Source organism: Rhinolophus sinicus, linkage group LG05, assembly GCF_036562045.2.
Source record: "Rhinolophus sinicus isolate RSC01 linkage group LG05, ASM3656204v1, whole genome shotgun sequence".
Lineage (NCBI taxonomy): Eukaryota > Metazoa > Chordata > Mammalia > Chiroptera > Rhinolophidae > Rhinolophus > Rhinolophus sinicus.
In genome coordinates this window covers 139864595-139878678 of record NC_133755.1, presented here as the reverse complement: position 1 = coordinate 139878678, position 14084 = coordinate 139864595, and positions in this window count along the sequence as shown.

The following is a 14084-nucleotide window of genomic DNA, read 5'->3' as shown; positions in this document are numbered from 1 at the left end:
TTCGCTCATGCTCTGTTTTTTAGTTTACGTTTATTGTCTCAGGTATTAACTCATACATCTGGGTTCGTTTTATTTAAACTTTGTTTTTTGTTTTTTTGTTTGTTTGTTTAAGGAGAGAGGTGCTTGCTTTAGTGGCACTGAATTCCTATAATGATTCATCACAATTTTCTATGTGGAAGTTACTCTGGTAGGTGAGGAACACAAATAAATGGGCATCATTAGTGACGTTACATAATAAGTCCCTGATAACTTTAGATATACTTTAGGAAAAAGAAAAAATGTTTTACTCACATTGTGCTAAATTAACAGCGTCTATTCATCTTTCATGAACTTGTGTTCCATGAAACACTGCCCAGTATCTGACACACTATTTGAGAGTACAGAACCATGGGTGACTTATTATTGTGTCCTTTGGTGTTAAGCATAAAACAGTACACATTGTAGGAGATTGATATGTATTTGATGAATTGGAACAATTCATTGCAAAATTCCAGTTTGCAGAAAACGTTTAGTACATAAGGGCAAAAAAGGATTGACTTGGGGGAACAAAGAAACCTCAGTTCTTCTAATGATCCTAACATTAAAACCTCATATATTTCTATTTAAAAGTATATTACCACATCCTATTGGGTGTCATTTAAAGTTGAAGTTTGGAAAAAAAGATAAATTACAATAAGAAGTAATTTCTTGGATTTCTTATGTATTTTTGCATTTGATAATATTGATATTCCCTTTGGAAAAGTAACAAAGGTTCCTTTTTAACTGGCACGGAAAGAAGGCGTTACAATCTCCTGATGGGGATGTGGAGATGGGCAGCAGAAGTTTCTTTGAGTACTTCATTATACTGCTAACTTTCAGTCACAGATGTCGCATCCTGGACTAGTCGTGAGATAGGAAGTTTAAGAAATGTCCCCAAATGACAAATTTACAAAACTTAAATATAAGTGCCTTTCTCATGAAAGAAGTGAGTGAAAGAAAAAGCCTCATGATCTGTAAGCGAGATCTTTAACAGGTCCCAGCTGCCACATTTATAAAACAAGAAAGTGGGGCTAGATGTTACTACTGTGTTTCCCTGCAAATAAGATCTAACCAGAAAATAAGCCCTAGCTTGATTTTTCAGGGTGACATCCTCTGAACATAAGCCCTAATGCATCTTTTGGAGCAAAAATTAATATAAGACCTGGTCTTATTTTTAGGGAAACATTGTAGGTCCCTGCTTAAAGCTTTTTCAGGAATAAAAAGGTCTCATGGCAGAAATAAGGAACCAACAAAAACTAGTTACTGTGAGAATAATGATGAGGATGAGGATAGAATAATATACAGTAGTATCACCATTTGGTAATGCATATCAGTGGATTTCTGTAGCACTGTACCAGGCACTCTGTTATTCACCTGATGTAATACACAATTATAACATTTTGCACGAATTTGCCATTAAATGGATTGTCTGTGTTCTAGAGATAGACTACACAAGAGTGTGGCAGTCAGGAAATCTTTGTTCGAGTCTTGGGATTCCAGCTCTCTGAACTTCCCTCATACTGCAAGTTATGAGTTGGGTATTTACATGTTCATGTTCTCCATTATATTGTAATTTAATGCGAGGCAGGGATCACATTCCATTCACATCTATACCCCACTCCTACCTTGCATAGTGCTTTGCAGAGAGCAGGCACTCAAAAAGATTATTTGAATGATCTTTTTGTCTATAAATAATGAAACCTAGTTTTTAAATGGCATTTCACATTAAAGAATATAATATTCATATAGTATCTACCACCTAAAATAGTTGATTTTCCTTATACTCATTCAACTTTTGACCCTTTCTTTAGGGGTCAGATCAGGTTCATCCTTCTCTATGAAGCATTAATTAGCTGTTACAGCCCATGATGATGGCTTAGCATATTGGGTGACATATTGGGTCTATCACATTAGACTTTTAGGTTACCACAGGGAAGAAGAGTTCAGGGTCTCCAGTATCCTGTAAGCATGGTGCCTTCCCAAAAAAGGTGCTAACTACATATTTATATATATATGATGATCATAGTGATCATAATGATCAATACTACGTGATGATTTACTGTGAAGATCAGTTGCTTATAGCAGACCCAGAAGTATTTTAACTGCAGGTTTTCTATGAGGAAAGTGCTTTGGGTGTGGCAGCTTTGCTCCTGGGTACACGCCTCCTTTCCAGGCGCCTGCAGCTTGTCTCAGCTTAAACCCAGGCTTGGCCTTCTAAGGAAACTAAGACATATTTTATTGTCTTCGTTTCCCTGAAAGTCAGGGGATTTGGAGGAAGACCAAATGTTAAAAAAAGAAAAGAAAAAAAATCAAAAGGTTTCTCCATGAGTTAATTGTGAACATACTGTACAAAAGGTAACCAAAGAATAGACAAGCAGATTTTGAGGACATTATATTTCATGGAATAATCTGGATACACACAATAGAAGATATGTGATGTATAATATAGTAGAAATACAAATGTAACATCGTATATAAACAATTTCATCTCTAGACTTAGAGTCAGAACTAGTCAAAGAAGGCCTGAGGGAAGGGAAGAGGCAAAAAGAGGAAGGAAAGAAGGAAGAAAAAGCAAGATGAAAATGGGTACTAGGGAGGAGGGATGGTGCTAAGCGAAGTTTTTGGGGCAAAGTATGGATGACCTTGAGTACTATTTAGCTGACTGGATTATTGGAGCGCAGCTCACATTTCACAACAGGTTAAGAAACTGAAAGAAGTAAATTGGTAAGAGGCTTTAAGGCTCAGTGTAAATAACTGTACCATTTCTATGAGGAGCTGCTTTAAAGGTTTCTGAAAAAAGACTTATGATGTATTCAAAACAGTGCTTGAGGAAGATGAATTGTGCCATAATGATAACAGCTAATATTTACTGAACACTTACCATATGCCAGGTACATATATATGTAAGAGCTTTACATTATTAGCCCACTTAATCTTAAAATGATCCTATGAAAGAGTTATTTCTATTGTACAGGCAACGAAACTGAGGCAAATATCTGTTAAACAAACATATTTCCCAAAGTTCCCATTGCTTCTAAATAGTAGACCTGGAATATCAACTCGAGCAGTCTGATTCTAAACCTGGTGTTTCCATTATGTGACGTGACCTCTCTTTCCCCAGAGCTATTTACCTACATGAAAGAGCTAGATTCCTTAGGAGGTTGTAGTAGTCTGAAGCATCCAATGATTAGACCCTAAGCTTGGAATATGACCACAGAAGAAACAAAAAAGGGATGAAACTGAGAAAAATTCCCATTGGAGAACTCATCAATCTTGCTAGATATATTTGAAAATGGAGATGAGAGAAATTAGGGAAGTAAGGATGATACCTGTTTATATTATTTCTCCCCAAAAATGTTTATTGAATACTTACTATGTGGCAGGAGCTGTTACATGCTAGGGAAGAAACAGTGAACCAAACAGGAAAAGTCCCTGCCCTTATTGGACAAGATTGTGTTAACAAACTGGCAACACTGGTTGTTTAGAAGGGGAACAAGACGGAAGCAGGGGCACGGATAAGGGAAACTTCAAGTATTATCGTATTGGATTTTAACGCATGGGTGTGTTATCTATTTAAAAGTTATAATTATTTTTTAAAAAACTGAGTATAAGACTGAGCTGTATACCAAGGCATATTATATGTGTTGTATGTATATATTTACCTGAATATGCAAACACACATACTTGCTTGTATTTGCCCAGACTTTCTGGCAGTTCATACAAGAAACTGGCAAAACTGGATGCCTCTAAGGAGGGGAATTGGGTGGGTGGAGAACAGAGGTAGGGGAGTGACTTTTCACCCTATGCATACCCATTTGTACCATTTGCATTTTATGAATTCAGTTACTATATTATGCAGAAGTGTTCATTTAAAATTGAGTTTTGAAAATAGTAAGCAGAAACACATGGATAGAGGTTTTATACCGAAAGAAAATCCCACAAGTTTTTAATGTTTTATATAGTAGTGCACTTTCTCCAAGTTGTAACTTTTACCAAATTTAACATTCAAAGAAAGTGTGTGTGTGTGTGTGTGTGTGTGTGTGTGTCTGCCACGCCCGCATATACGCAGTGTAGGGAACCAACAAAAATGTTGGTGTTTGTGAAAATAAGGTAATTGAAATATTTTGTCTTTTGGCTGATGTGGGAAAAACTCCTCAGCTATCAAAGTTCTCTAGATAAGGTTTCAAAAACCACCCAAGGCAGTTTCACTTCATACAATAGACACTCTGTTGAAACAGGTTCAGGTGGTGGCCAGCCTCCACCCATAGGCTTCGGGGTTTTTGCGCTTTCTTGTAGAACTAACTAACCCTGACAGGACAGCTTGTGCTCTCCTTCAAATCTGAAATGATCCATTCAGTCTCAAAGAGAATTTGGATCATGAGACCCCCTTATTCTTCCACAGAAGTACGATGGCCAATTTGATGAAACCATGATTTGAACACTTAGTTTTGTTGCATATATTTTAACTTTCAGGGTTTTAAAGACAGATTTAGAGGTATAATCGACATACAATAAATTGCACATACTAAAAAGTGAACAGCTTGATAAATTTGGTATGTGTACAGCTATGACCACAATCAAGGTAATGAACACATCCATGCTACCAAACATGTCCTCGTGCCCCCTGTAGTCCCTTCCTCCTACCCCTTCAGACCTCCCTTCTCTAGGCAACTACTGAGATGTTTCCCATCATTATACTTTGCATTTTCTAGAATTTTATATAAAGGAATCTTACAGTATGTACTCATTTTTGTCTGCTTACACTCAGCATAATTATTTATAACATCAGTTATATGTACCAAGAATTTCTTTCATTAAAATTTTTATTGAGATTATAGGTCTACCTGTGATTGTGAGAAATAACACAAAGATCTTATGAACCCTTTGCTAGTTTCTCCCAATGGCAACATCTTGTAAAACTATAGTACACTATCACAACCAATAAATTGACATTAATACAATCTACTCACCTTATCTTTTGTGTATGCATTTAGTTCTATACAATTTTACATTTAGGTTCATATATTCACCACCAGCTTCAAGACAGAAGTTTTGTCACTGCAAGGTTCTCCTGTTGCCCTCCTATAACCTCGCCAACCTCCCAAGCAAAAATCCCACATTTTATTCCTTTTTATTGATGAGTGGTATTCCATTGTATGAAGACACCCCAATTTTTTAATTCATGTACCTGTTAAAGGAGACATGGGTTGTTTCCAGATTTGGGCTATTATAAATAAGGCTGCTTTATAAATATTCATGTACAAGTCTTTGTGTGAATATATGCTTTCACTTCTCTTTTGTGAATATGCATGAGTGGAATGGCTGATTCATGTGGTAGATATATTCTTAACATGAAAAAATCTTTTCCAGTGTGGTTGTGCCCACCAGCAGTGCATGGGAGTTCCACACATTCTCTCCACTTCAACCATTTTTGAACAAAAGCTTTGAGATATAATGCATATGAGGTCCGACAATTAAGTTTGCAAACCTGTTGCAATGATGTTGCTAACCTGTTTTAATATCAGAAGGATTATTCATTATGAATTTGTACCAACTGGACAGTTAACCAAATTTACTATTTAGAAATGCTTAAAAGGCTGTGTGAAAAAGTTAGATGACCTGAACTTTTTGCCAACAATTCATTGCTCTTGCATCACAACAATGCACCAGCTCACATGATACTGTGAGGTAATTTTTAGCCAGTAAACAAGTAACTGTATTGGAACACCCTCCCTACTCACCCGATCTGGCCCCCAGTGACTTCTTTACCCGAAGATAAAGGAAATATTGAAAGGAAGACATTTTGATGACATTCAGGACATCAGGGGTAATACGACAGCTCTGAGGGCCATTCCAGAAAGAGTTCCAAAATTGCTTTGAAGGGTGGATTAGGTGCTGGCATTGGTGCAGTTTCCCAGGGGGAATACTTTGAAGGTGACCGTAGTGATATTCAGCAATGAGGTATGTAGCACTTTTTCTAGGATGAGATCCCGAACTTAATTGTCCGACCTCATATACCATACAATTTACCCATTTGAAGTATACAATTACATTGTTTTCAGTGTAGTCACAGAGATGTACATCTATCACAATCAATTTCATTTTAATCACTTCCAAAAGAAACCCCTGTATCCATTAGTGGTTACTCCTCATTCTCCCCTCAACCCTCAGCCCCAGTCCTATGCAGTTACTATGTAATCTACTTTCTGGATTAATCTGTCATAGATTTGCCTATTGTATAGACACTTTACATAAATGGAATCATACAATACGTGGGGTTTTGTGACTGGCTTCTTACACATAGCATGACTGCCAGGTTGATCCATGTTCTAACATGCATCAGTATTTCACTCGTTTATAGCTGAATAATATCCCACTGTATGGACTGCTATCCGTTCAGCAATTGATGGACATTGGGTTGATTCCACCCTCCAGCCTTTTAAATTGTAGTCATTCTTATAGGTATAAATATTTCATTGTGGTTTTAATTTGCATTTTCCTAATGATTAATAATAATGCTGTATGTCTGAAAATTTTTATTTCACTAAATTTTTGAAAGATATTTTCACTGGGCGGAGAATTCTAGAAGTTTTCCTATCCTTTAAAAATGTTGCTCCACTGTCTCCTGGTTTGCTTGCATTATCCATTGCATCTGGCACTGTGTTTTCCCAAAAATAAGACGTAGCAGGACAATCAGCTCCAATGCGTCTTTTGGAGCAAACATTAATATAAGACCCAGTAAGACTGGGTCTTACATAATGTTTGCTCCAAAAGACGCATTGGAGCTGATTGTCCTGCTAGGTTTCATTTTCGGGAAAACACGGTATTGTCTTTATCTCTGTTCCTTTCCCTCCTGGCTAAGTTTTCTTTTTATCACTTTTTAAGCAATTTTTTTTAATGTTTCCTGTGCTTGGGGTTTATTGAAATTCTTGGAATTGTGAATTTTCAGTTTTTATGAAATTTGAGAAACTTCCAGCAATTCTACCTTCAAATTTCTTTTATGTGCTTCAGAAACTCCACTTACGTGTACATTAGTCTGAAGTTGTTCCATGGCTCACTGATGCTGGTTTTTTCCCAGTATTTTTGTTTCATTTTGGATAGCTTCTATTGCTATCTTCAAAAATCTATCATCTGAATTATTTCTACGTCCATTTTGACTTCTCTCCTCAGTACGGGCTGTATTTTCCTGCTTCTTTGCATGCCAGATAATTTTGTATTGGATGACAGTGTAAATTTTACCTCAATTTCTTGAGCTTTGTTCTGGGATGCAAGTAAATTAAAAATAATTTGATTCTTTCGGGTCTTCCTCTGCCAAGAGCAGGAAAGCATTTGGTCTCTAGGGCTAATTGTACCTCGTTGTTGAGACAAAAGCCTTCCGACTACCCCATGTCCTGTGAATTATGTTTTTTTTAACCTGGCTGCTGGGAACAAGAATGATCACTACTAGCCCTGTGTAAGCTCTGGGGTTGTTCCCTTTCATCATCTCAGGTGATACTTTCCTCGGCCTCCGGTAATTTTATCTCACACATACACTGATCAACACATGGCTATTCCAGAACCCTCTGTAGGTTTTCACACTCTGAGTATCCTTCTTCTGGGGGACTGTCCTGTGAACTCGAGCTGTACTGGCCTCCCTGAACACCTCCCAAGTTCTCAACTCAGGGCACTGCTGAACTGCTGGGGTTCCCCCACCCTATCCCACCACAGCCTCGTCTTCCCCTGCCGTGCACTGTGATAATTGTTTACCTTGTTTATTTCCCTTCTCCTGGAGTTCACCTTAAAAACCGTCTAGTATATATGACTGTTTTTTCAGGTGTTTCAGGTGAGAGGGTAAATCCTTTTCCTATCATTCATTCCATCTTGGCCAGAAACAGAAGTTTATTTCTAACTTTTCAAGAAATAGCATGCCTATACCTATTTGATTTTCATGCCCCACAATGAACTTGTGTGTTTAAGACATGTTTGGCAATAAAAGATGGGAGGGAATTCTGGGGGAGAATAAATTTCCTCACCAAGCAATACTTCATGCTCCCACCCTCAGCTTCTCTTCCTAAATTTACCTATGCTACGTCACTTTGCCTGAAAGCGTTTTTGGTTCTTTCCTTTCTCTAATATTAAATGCCTACTATATGCCAGGTATATAGTTCTAGATACTTGGTACATTAGCTGTCTCCTACTATGTAACTACTCTAAAATTTAGCAGCTGAAAAGTGTGATTCCGGGTCAGGGTGTCATGAGGGTACAAGCAAGACGTTGGCCAGGACTGTAGTCACGTAAACGGCTTGACTGGGTCTAGAGGATTTACTTCCAAGATGCCTTTTATGACCTATCTTTGGAAGTCATATTCTGTAATTTCTGTAGTATCTGATTGGCTACATAAGTCAGTCCTATCACTGTGGGAATCGTGGGGCCATCTTGGAAGCTGGCCTCCAAACCTGGGAAATAAAACAGATATCAATCCCTGCGCTCCAAGTTAACATTCTTGTAGAAGCAGCTAGACAATAAACGTGTTACTTAGCACCTAATAAATAGTAAATATTAAGGGACACTAGGATTGCTTTGGGGTCAGGTTGCAATTTCAAATGGTCAGGATAGGTCGTACTATTTAAACAAAGACAGGTGGGTGAGGGAGTGAGCTATGTACATCAACTAAGGAAGAGCATTCAGGGCAGTTAGTGCAAGGGTCTTGCTGTATTCTAGAACAGCAAGGAGCCAGTGTTCTTGAAATCAATTCACAAATATTTACTCAAGTGCAAGACAGAATAAAAATATAAAATCCTGTGCTCACATCTTCCAGTAGTTTCCCATTTCAGTCAATTTCAAGCCAACGCCTTATAAGATCTGTCTCCTCAGGTGAGCAAGGGCAAAGTAGAGATTAGAGGGGAGGCAGGAGACAGATCTCATAAGGCTTTGGCTTGAAATTGACTGAAATGGGAAACTACTGGAAGATGTGAGCACAGGATTTTATATTTTCATTCTGTCTTGCACTTGAGTAAGTATTTGTGAATTGATTTCAGTGGGAGTCATATATGAATATGCTGACTTAAAGTTATATACTAATAGTGACAATTATTGGTTAACTCCAGGGCAGCCAAAGGGGAAGACAATGAGGCAGACAGAACATAGTGGAACCTTCAGACTACACCATAGCTAAAAACAATTTAGAAATATCATTAAGATAATTCACAAAACATACTTTCAAAAAATGCGCAATAGTGATTTAACGAACTTTTTACAGCAAGATTCTCAAGATGCCTCCAATATTTAAAAATAGGTCCTTAGCCCCACTACATCACTCATTTTTTTGAATAGAAACAAAGGAGGCTTTCATTTACTCTAACACTTGATAGCTTTTTGTATTATGACCACATAATAGCTAGTACTTCACAAATAGTGTGGCATTTAGTGGCAATGTGTTTAAAAAGGAGAATCTATAATTTTAAGACCTGGTAACCTTGTAAGAAGAAAATTGATCATATTTCCTTACAGGACACAGAAGTTAGTTACTAGATTAGGGATTTATTGATCCTAATTGTTGGGTGCAAGGTTAGAATGCGAAGCAAAGGCTTTAATCGGGTTCTACAATGTCCTCGAGCAGTCTTGCCCTAGTAACAATGGTTAAATGGGATGATCTACTTTTCATCCCTAAGAACTTCTTGTTCTTAGAAAGTGGGTGTTGTTCCTTACTTCATTTGTACTTTGTTTTGTAAATATGCAAAAAAAAGTTCTAAAAATTACCCAGCATTATTCTGCCTTAGCAGAGTTCATCTCCTTAGGACAAGTAGTACCAGCACTCAAATGTTTTTTTTAAGAACCTAATGAACAAGTGAGCTGTGTGGTGGGGTTAGTAGCATCTGGTCCCAAATGCCATTTGGTTTCCTGCTTTTTATCAGGATGGTACAACTTCCACAAGACAGGGAAATGACCCTCATGTCATATCCCTCTCCCCCATTTTCATTCTGAAGTACGGAAAAGTTCTAGACCCTCAACAAAGTGCCTGCTGACTGGTATTAAAACCCTGTTACTAGTTCCCGACCAGGTTAGCACAGAAACTGAGCAAGCTTTTATACGTACATTGCAGAAACATACGAGTTAACAGCACAGCCATAAATCCATTACCAAGATGACACTGCTGTACTTACTACCCCACATTTCTGTAATCTATAAATGCCTATCGTATATGTATTTAAAACAAAAAAGGTGACCATTTATTATTCTAGAACTTGCTTTTCTTGCTTGTTATAAAAATGTTATGCCAACATAGATCTAAGTTTTGATAACCAATCCCCTACCAGTGTACAGGTTTATTTCACTTGTTTGTATTGAGCAATTTTTAAATTACAAGGAAATAAATGTAAGAAGTTTGCAGAAAAGGTTCAACATTTTTGATAAGTGCCCATAATCTCACAATCCTAACACAGCAAGTATGGGTCATTAAACTCAACATAACCAAAAGCAAAGCTATGATCTTCTATCCCAATCCTCCTCCCTCTCCAGAGCAGTCAGTAGAACGTCAGAAAACTGTAGGTCTTTTTACCTCTTGGTGTCACTTTTTTGTTTCTGCAACTTCATGTTAACCCTAACACTTCTTACCTCTCTTCTCATAGTGGTCTCTTGGCATCCAGCCTATCTTTCTGAAATCCATTTTGAAGCTCCCTCCAGGGTTATCTATTTTGCCCCTTTAAATTTCCAGCCAAATTGAGTTTCGAGAATTTTTATCACTGCATAGAAATCTTTAGCTGAAAACAATTTCTAGGGAGGGACTGAGCAGTGAACTCCCAGTCGCCAATACTGGTAGAGGAATCAATGCATTGGTCTGGGAACAAAAGCTGAGGGGGAAATGAAATCTTAAGTTTAGCGTCCACCACAATCTTTCCTCCACCATCTTAACCACTTCCCCATCTTCCTCCACTTTCAATACCTCCATCTAAATGGCGATTCTTGAAATTTCTACAGCAAGCAATTCACATTGACCTCTTTGAAAAAAGATCTGCCTTATAATGCCACATCCTTGCTTGCTCCTTAGTTCCTACAGCTGTTAGCTCAGATGCCCTCTTCTAGTAAACATCTCCCAGTCTCCCTAGACAAGGGGCACTCCTGTGCTCACGGCACGACTCTATCGCTGTTGGTCTCCTTCCTCTCCTAGGATGAGATCCCTGAAGGGGTTGTGATTACAGCTCATTCATTTCTATATTCTCAGTATCTAGCACCATGAACTGCATTTAATTCACTCACATTTTTAACTCAGTGAACATTCCTATAGTTTTACCTAGTTATTATAGTGAACACATTTCCTCTAAATATTTAATGTAATTGCAGACATTATGACCGTATTAATTAACCAGACCCTAATTTCTGACATCTAGGTTGTTGGTTGAGTGGGAAATACCATGAATCTGCTTGGAGCACCAGGATCAAGGGACATCAAGGGGTTAATGAAGGAGGGTTTTCTAACTTCCAGGGTTCATCTTACTCCCTTACTGCTAAAATGCTAAAGCTGAAGCCAAAAGCAGCAAATACGCTATCAGGATGGGGAAATAACTCGAGTTGTAAATAAAGTGGTAAAATAACTGAATCCCCAAGATTTAGATAGGTATAAAAGGGAGCCTTCTTTAGAAAACAAGGTTTGCTAAGACAGCAGTTAAGAAAATAAGCAGGCTTTGAATCTGTGCTGTCTTTTTACTTGTGCAACCACGGGCAGTTACTTTAGCCATTTCTGTCTGAATTTTGGAGGCCTTTCAGTCCTCAGATTCCATCACTAAACACTCCAAAGACAGGAATATCTTATCAGAATGAAGGAGACAAACTACCATATATGACTACCTCAATGGATGGGGGTGGGGGTAGCATCTGGCAAAATTCAACACCCATTCATGAAAAAAACAGCAAACTATAAACAGAATGTAACTATGTAAAAGGCATCTAGATCTAGGTATCTGTGTACAACCAACATCAAACATCCCAGATGGAATACTGAATGTTTTCTTCCTAAAACTAGAACAAGGAGTATGGCCTTAATACAGGACTAAGACAAGACTGAGGCAAGCAAAGCCGCCAGGGAGCAAACTCAAATGCTTCTATCCCCCACCCTGAGTACCTCCTTGAATTTTGCTCCCTAGGTGTCTTGCTTCTGTCACCTTAGTGAAAGTCAACTCTTACCACTATACAACATGCATTAGAGGTGCTGGCCAGTGTAATAAGAAAAACACACAGAATATAGTGAGTTTAGCAAGGTCCCATGATACAAAATAAAAAAATTAAATTATCTACGAACTAGAAACTAGAAAAATGAAATTCCACTGACACTAGCATCAAGAAACCTAAAGTACTTATTAAAAATCACGCAAGACAAAAAGCATCACAAAAAACATTGCTGAGAAAAATTACTAATCAGAAAACTGAGGATTAATCACCACTCAGAAGCCACAAAAATACTTATATGCAAATGTTCATAGCAGCTTTATTCATATTTTCCAAAAACTGGAAACCAATAAAATGTTCATTAATAGAATGGATTAACAAATTGTGGTACATTCATACAATGGAATACTACTCAGCAATAATACATGGTTCAACCTCTCAAAAACTTTATACTAAATGAAGGCACTGCATGAGTGTGTTTTAGGTTGGTGCAAAAGTAACTGCAGTTTTTGCAATTATTTTTAACCTTTTAAACCACAATTACTTCTGTGCTAACCTACTATGTGATTCAATTTATAATGTTCCAGAGGGGGGGAATAAAACCCTAGTCTTTGATGAAAATTGAGAGTGGTTAACTTGGGGGTTTGGGGAGAGTGCTTAGTTACCTAGGTAGGGATGTGAGTAAACCTTTTGTTCCGATGTCTATACGCTAAGAAAGTATGTTCATTTTCCAAAATAGTAGCTAAGATTCATGTACTTCAATTTATATAAATCTAACTTAAAAGATGCGTGTGTAGTGAATAGATGGATACACTAGAGCAGAATTGAGGATTGTTAAAAGCTAGGATGTGGAGGTTCAATGCACTACTTTACTTTGTATGTTTGAAAATTCTCCAATTAAATACTTAATTGCAAATCTCCATCTATATTCTAGGCTTAGTTCTTATATTCAACAGCCTATTGGCCACCCCCTGACACTTACCAAAAGTTTTCTTTCCATCCTAGATTTCTGGTTTGAGCATAAAGGAAAATGGGTTGCAGGAAGTAGTTGAAGAGTTCAGTTTTGGGGCAGGTATCTGGACACTTGTCATCTTGTAAAGGACTAACAAAGCAGACTCTTAAGAAACAATAGGAAATGGGAAGAAACTAGAAAAGTAAAACTAATGGAAACTAACAAATGGAAAAGTTTTAAGAAAGAAGTAATCGATAGTAGGAATTCCTGCAGAGAATTCAGTTACCAAGTCTCTGAAGGTAGGAAAGGATGGAATCCAAAATAACACTACATCCATTATGACAGGAAGAGAAGGGTGGATGAGAATGTAAAGTTTAAAGGTGGGGAGCCAGCAATTGGTGACAAGTGGATCTGGCTAGGACAATAAAAGTCCTTTATTTTTCATACTGCAATTATCACATTTACCATTCATGTGCCTGAACCTGATCAATTAACACAATGACTGCTCATTAGTTTCCTCACAACTCACTTACCTGTTCCCAAAGAATCTTATAAAGTAGGTACTGCACATATATAAAACAGCTTGCTTTTCCAGGATCAACCCTTTTCTGTCTTTACTCAAATTTTGGAAAATATTCTCTAATAAGCTTATTCTAAGATTTAAATATACATTTGTATAGGATTTTGATTTTTAGCTTATTGTAGACATGAGACTGAAGAACTGAAATGTTGCCAAATAAATGATTATGAGATATGTACTTGCATGGCAAAATGATCAAGTTTATAATTATGTTCTAGTTAAACAGAACCAACCATGAATGAAATAATGAAATAAAGGAAGCTCACAGGTTGTTACTCCCCATTTGAGCCTGTTCCAATAGACTAGAACATTCCACCTCAAACCCTACACTTCCTCTAATACCAAACTCACAAGTACACGTTCTTATTCTTACACTTACCCTTTCTACTCTTT